Source organism: Clytia hemisphaerica, unplaced genomic scaffold (assembly GCF_902728285.1).
Source record: "Clytia hemisphaerica strain Z4C2 unplaced genomic scaffold, Clytia hemisphaerica genome assembly, whole genome shotgun sequence".
Classification (NCBI taxonomy): Eukaryota; Metazoa; Cnidaria; class Hydrozoa; order Leptothecata; family Clytiidae; genus Clytia; species Clytia hemisphaerica.
The window spans coordinates 220326-227831 of NW_027103544.1; positions in this window are offsets into that span (position 1 = coordinate 220326).

A 7506-nucleotide genomic window follows, 5' to 3' on the forward strand; every position below is an offset into this window, starting at 1 on the left:
CCTGATCTGGTTGATCAGAATGTTTTTTATTCAAGATCATGATTAAGTTCTGTAATACAACTTAAATTAGATAAGACAACCTTGGATAACGAGTAGTCATTTAACTTTATTTGTTTTAATCGTTGATTCTAAGGGATGAATTTCTTCTTATCTTTAGTTCTCAAACAAAAGCGGGAATTTGACACAAGCGTTATTTTTTCAAAGAATCCTTTCTGATTGGATGAAAGTGCTCTACCTTCATTTGATTGGATATTTATACGTTCTTCTTTTTAAACAATCGTACAGCAATTTTCTGATTGGACAAAATAAAACAATTGATATTGCCGTGATTGGAAAATAAAATATTTAGCGCTTTCACAAACGTTTGCGATTGAGCAAAATTAAACAATCTAAATATTTTCCAGGGGGTGAATTTTTAGTTTTTCTTCTATATTTCTCTTCATGTTCGCCAATCCGGAGAGTCTGGAAAACTGATGAAACGCAAACTTAATCTTGGGTTTGGGAAATCCCAAAGATTAGTGAAGTTAGCTTTTCTCTTTGATCTTTTATTGGTTTCTTTTGTCGATTTCTTGCGTCATCAATGACTTGCGAAAAAAAGGTTTTTTTGCCAGTCAGGAGTTTTTGCCTAATTAGGAAAGTATTTTACAATTTTTATAAATTTCTTAATTAGGAAAGGCCTTCCTAATCAGGAAAGGAAAGGAAAGGAAATTTCAAAATGTGTCCGGGGTTTTAAAGGACCCTCTCAGCGCTCTGGAAACGTCTGGAGCAAAAAGTGCTGTTTTTTCATGCTCTGAAACACCAGAAGATTTTTGGCAATTTTTGGCGATTGGTCTGCATTGGAACTCCGTGAACTTTCCGGAGAATATATTTGCAATATAATTACGATAGCGCTCGCTGTGCTAATCATGTGAAAATAACTGCGCACGCCTTATTTTTTGAAAATCAGTTGACTCATGGAAGTGAATCCTTGTATACATTTTTTAATTTTTTTCGATACTTCGACCAGTGATGCTTCCGAATATATATAATGTGACAAATTCAATTTCATTAATGGCTGAACCATCATATCAATATTTTGAATAGTAACCATGTTTAAACAGTTTTTTAGAACGTGTTAAAAATCACTTGCTCCGGAAGCACCGGAAGAGCACCGGAACTTTCCGGAGAGAAAAATTTTTTTTAGCTGCTCCGGAAAACTCCGGAAGTTTCCGGAGTGCCAGGAGGGTCCTGGTATTAAAGCTTTGAAATTTCCTAGCTAGGAAAGTTATTTGTTCTGGGCGATATATCTCAAGTTCCACCCATGAGAGATCATATTTTTTTGCACATAGATCACTTTTGACTTACTAAAACTAATAGGCTGTGGCCAGTGGATCAGAGTGGATAAAGTTTCAAAAATAAAAGAAAAATAAAAAATGTCTGTGACCAACTTTTTGATATGCTTCCTAGTCAAGTTGAGGGTGCTGATTCCGAATTTGAATGTTACCAATCTTGTAAACCAGCAGTTTTTGCGTAATTTGCAATTTTTGGGTTTTCAGGCAAAATTGTAAGCCCTAAAAATTCATTATCAATCAAAAATGATTGAAAACAGGGAATTTCCCCACAATATGCATAATTTATGCAAAATTATAACACTTTTTGACAACAAAACTTTTGATCAAGAAAAGTTGAGATTTTGATGTAATACATTTTTTGTTCAGTTTGAAGAGCTCTATCACGTGGTATAGGTCTTTTTTTTATTTTGAAGACCCCCCAAAAATTTATCGCGCATTTTCCCCTCTCTTTAATCTTGAGAGAAATGAAGACATTCTATTGTTTTTGAATGTTTCCGGAACACCCGGAAAATATACGGACACACCCCAGGCAGGTCTGGGAGCAATCTCAAGTGGTCCGGACCTAGTGCCAATGAGTTACGGCACTTATGGTATACCAACCGATAATAGCCAGTGGCTATCTAAGTCCCCGCCTGTTCCGCTATAGCTAGTGACGTCATTTTAAGGCTTTCAAGTATATCTATGCTATACTATAAGAGAGTACAGTCTAAAAATTTCTTTAGCTGAGCCATATGCTTATTTATATGGAAATTTGAGCTTCAGTATGCTTAGAGTATATACCCCGCCCAGTTGGCGACCGAAATTTTTTGATTCAAATTTTTCAGGCCCTGAATTTTTCACTTACTTTTTACTTTTTTGATAATCCTTTTTGTCCAACGGTTAGACAACTGTTAGCATGCTCTTTGTGTTTGTTTTGATTTTTTATTTGAGGCGATCTTCTTAGAATAAAAAACTTTCGAAGCGAGCGGTACTAGTGCCTAGTTCCCAACCGACGTACCAGTCTGTGACCGATCGCACGAAAGAGAAAATCAGTGCTCTACTTGCAGATTAGGTCATAATGAATTGATCAGGATGATAAAATCATAAGCTTTCCCGTATTTGATTTATTTACACTCGTTCTACAGATAAAAAAATTCACTCCATTAAGAATTAGTGAATAAGTTGTTCTTTCAGACTTAAACCTAAAAATAGGGTGTGGTGGCCACCTGAACCGGCATCACAAGGTCCGTCAGCCACCACACCCAGAAGAAGAGGAACAACACAATATGGATATGACAAACATCTAGCACAGAAGAAGGAGACGTCCTTTTCATCAGACTTCGAGTTAACGCGAATCACACTGGTTTCCACTCAAGTAGAATTGGACTTTTAATCTCCGCTGTTCCTCCAGGCCTCGCAAGCTTGGAAGGCAGTAATGGCAAAAGCAAGAAACAGACATATTATCAGGACAGTCAAAATATTATCTCAAAACGTTCGGGGTATGAAAAATGATACTCGTATCGAAATTTTGTTAAATGTAATGAAGGAAAGAAACGCTATTGCAATGTGTGTCCAAGAAACATGGCGAAGCGGAAACGAATTGTTGGAGCACGGCTTCTTTAAAATTGTCTCGTCCGGTCTTGACGAAAGTACACAGCGCGGCGTAAAAGAGGTTCCCAAGGAGTTTCAATCGTCTTAAACGCAGATGGTGACGCTGCGTGGAAAGCAGGAGTTACGAAAAGCACACGAACTTTGGTGCAAGAGTAGTAGCGATTCGACTTCTTTTAACTGACCATCAAAAGAAAGATGTTGGAGTATTTCTTGTTTCAGCATACGCTCCCGTCGGAAATGCACCTGAAGGTGAATGGGACCTATTCTTTGACCAACTCACCTCTTGTATATCCAAAAAAACAACAACATGACATACTTCTGGTTGGTTCAGACACGAACTCGAGTATGGGTACCTCGTCCGAAACAGAGGATCCTATCGGTAATTTTGGTATTTCTCACATCAACGAATCGGGTAAGCGTTTTCGATCTTATCTTTCTACCAATAACCTTACTGCCATGACAAGCTGCTTCGAAAAGAAAGAATATGCCACATGGGTTCACCCACGTAGTAAGAAAAAGCACCAAATCGACCATTTTATTGTCAACAGTGATATGAGTCACCGAGTACGAGATGCTGGAATTACTGCCAGCCTTCTTGACAGTGATCACATGGCACTTTTCATCAAACTTAAGCTTATGAAACGATTAAAAAGAAATCTGAACCACGCCAAAAAATGATCAACCTCGACCTCTCTGTGCTTTCAAATGTGACTAAACAGAATGATTTTTGTGGAAATGTAGCACAAAAACTGAACTTTTCTACTTCTCCTGGATACGAAATGTTCTCAAGCACAATTAAAAAGGTATGCGAAGAAACGCTCCCAAAGAAAAACAAAAGTCAACCCGGCTGGTTCGAAGCTAATTCTTCAAAGCTCCTTTCGTTAATTCACTCCCGAAATCAAGCTATGAAGGACGTTTTAAAACGATCGACGCGATCTTCTACTAATCGTCTCCGTCTAGCTAGAAAAAATCTAAAAGCCATGATAATTAAATCAAAGAACGATTGGATACTTAACCATTGTGTCACTGTGAACCGTTATCAAGGTACAAAGAAAGCTTGGGAATCCCTCAAGATCCTCAAATGTGGGCTTTCAAAACCTAAACCTTCAGTATCAAGACATATGAAAAAGCCAGACGGTACCTTATGTGCAACACCACAAGAAAATGCATCAGTCTTTTACGAACACTTTAATCATCTCTACAATAGGGAGGCAAATTTCGACCAATCTGTCCTTGACACAATTCCCCACCATGATATTGTCCATGGATGTGACCATGAACCTACCGATGATGAAATAAAGAAATCCGTTCAAAAGCTAAACAACACTTCACCTGGTGACTCCGGTATCCAGCCACAGATCTGGAAATGCCTAATCGACAACCCATCAACCCAACAAATGCTCACCAATCTCATTCGTTCAATCTGGCAAACTGAGAAAGTGCCAGATGACTGGAACACTGGAAGACTTACAATTCTCCCAAAGAAAGGCGACCTCGGGTTGCCAAAGAACTATCGTGGTCTATAATGCCTACTCGAAACCGCCTACAAGATAATCGCCATCATCCTACACTCACGTCTTCTATACCAATAGAAGAAAGTCTTGATCACGAGCAGCAGCAATGTGGTTTTAGACCTGAGCGTGGCTGTATCGACGCAATTTTCACAGTCAAAATGGCCCTCCGAAAGCGACGAGAGCATTCAAAAGAGTCATGGGTATTTTTCCTCGATCTAGTTAAAGCATTCGATCGCGTACCAAGGGAACTACTTTGGTTGATTTTACAGAAATTCGGAGTACCACCAAAACTGATCAGCTTGCTTAAATCACTTCATGAAAAATTCGAGGTGAAATTTACCGTAGATGATGTTACATATACGATGACCTGTACCATCGGGGTAAAAGCAAGGGGACATTCTCGGTCCCATTTTGTTCACTTTCTTCCTTGCGGCAGTAATGATAACATGGAGAGCTACAACCCACCTGCCACTTTGTATTTTTCGATCAAACCAAGATGCTAAGATGACTGGTCGCAGCTATCGTGCATACGGGGAGGAGTATGAAGTCAATGATTCAGAATACGCTGACGATACAGCTCTTATATTTGATACAAGAGAAGACGTCACTCAAGGGATACCGCTCTGCATGACTCACTTTCAAAGGTTTGGGATGGAAGTCCATTCAGGACCTCCCGACTCAAAGTCTGTCGTTCTTTTCTGTTCCAAACCGCCTTGTTTGTATGAAGACCCGTCTAGCTTTGATCAAGTCGACCTATCAAACATCGAATTCGGTAACCGATTCATTCCCATCGTACAGGAATTCACATATCTTGGAAGTGTTATCAGTTGTGACTCTTCAGATAACCTTGATGTTGATCGCAGAATACAAAAGGCTAGCAATGCGTTCGGCATGATCAGAAATTCTTTGTTCTCATCTTCAAAAATAAACGTTCGAGTAAAAGCAAAATGTTTATCAAAACGTTCATATTGCCCATCTTGTTATATGGCGTTGAATGTTGGTGTTTGACCGAGAAACTTTTGAATAAGCTCAGATCGTTTCATCGACGATGTATTCGAAATATATGTCGCGTGTCCCTCCGTGATCATAAACGCACTTCAGAGTTGTTAGAAAGGCTCTCGTTGGAGTCTATCGATACCTATATTTGTCGTCAACAACTTAGATGGGCTGGTCATGTTATACGAATGCCCTGGAATCGTCTTCCAAGGAAAATGTTATCGTGTTGGGTTCGTGCAAAACGTCCTCGTGGTGCGCCGAGGTACACCTACGGTCGATCTTTGAATAAATGTATGAAAAAATCTGGAATAGATCCTAATGTTTGGCATGATTTAGCTATGAATAAATTGGAATGGAGAAAGTTGATTTATTCTGTGAAAATTGCCCCTTGATTGTTTACATTGATGATATTATTTTCGACTAGTATTTTCGACTAAGATTTTACTATATTATTTATTTTTGATAGTATAGTATTTTCATTAGTATTTGAATTTAATTTATGCGCTGTGATCCTCATAGATATGAGGCCTATGCCTTTTTTTGGGTAGGTTTAGTCTCTCTCTCAGTCTCTCTTTTGTTTTAAAATAGCTCACTTACATTTCCCTTCAGCATGTTTTTTTTCGAAAGTGGCGGTCTATGGAGAGTCTTCATTTGATAAAAACGCGGAGATTCAATATACCGGTTTCCTTTGTTATTTCAATCCGGAGCTAGAAACTTCGCATTGGAGCTGTCAAGTTAAAGACCGCGGGCATGCCCCTTGAATGTTTTGATCACAATGTAAAGTCTTCTTTTTGCTTCTCAGCCGTCTGGAATGTTTTGATTGCAATGTAGAGTCTTCTTTTTCATTTTTTGAGTTTGGTCGGTCCCAGCAGTGCAGCAAATAACGGCTGGTTACCGGTAATTACCGGTCATTTTTAAGCTTATATGAAATTTTGATGGTTTCATTATTAGTGCTTTCTGATTGAGTAATCACCGGCAAACTTGAAATTCCTTATTTGCAGCACTATGCCCAGACTGGACGTCAAATTTTGAAGCTGATTGCATCAACTTTTTTATCAATATTTCAGACGAAGGAAACTGTATCGAGCTGATTTTTATATAAATGCTTTCTAACGTACTCATCACTTTGGACAAGTATTTTTTGGAGTGGGAGTTGAAGCGTTTTTTCTTACAAAGCTTTTTTGTCCACAGGTAGCCATTTTTTATTTTTTTCTAAAAATCTGGGTTTTTCTTGTGCTTCCATGCAAAGTTGGATCTTTCGAATTCTACTCGTTCTTTTCTATAATTTTTTTTACACAGTACGGGAAATAGAGCCGTTTCAATGTTTTGATTTTTCGCGTTTGTATGCGCATGCGCCAAAATAGTTAAGGTTTTTCAGAGGCAGAAAACACGAAGCGCTTGCTGGAAAAATGCAGTTTTGATTTTATTATTCAAAATATATTCATCAGAATTTCATGAATTTCATGAAATTCTAGTATAAGAATCCTATATAGTTCTTAGATAACATACTAAAATTTATATTCAAAATTCCTTCTAGATCCTGAGAAAATTGACATAAACTGCGTGCCTCCAGCTAATGTTGTTGTCTTTTTTGCCTCTGAAAGTTGGGCCGTTTTGCGTGTCGTAACGAGCCGATAGACCTTTTTTTAAAGAGGCAACCCTGTTGAATAATTATGTAGTCCAGCATAAAAACAATGATACAGCCATGCATAATTAGCAATAAGCAAAAAGCTCTTCCCAAAAAATCTGCAAAATGGCAAAAAATGAAGTTTTCAGAATGTCAAAAATTTTTATATAGACGTAAAGAATATCATTTCATGAACAATATGTGAAAGAATCAGAGCAGGAACATGCTCCATTGAAAGGTTATGACCAGATTTCCGATTTCCAGGCTAAAATCCCTGGAAAGATCGATTTCCAGGCTAAAATCCCTGCAAAGATCACAAAAATTAAGATTTTTACAAAATGGGCATATAAAGGCTACAAAGTAGTTTACCTTACCAAATGTTTTTAAATATTGATAATTTTGAAGTTACTGAAGAAATTAAGTCATTTCAGATGTCCAATGGAGTTTT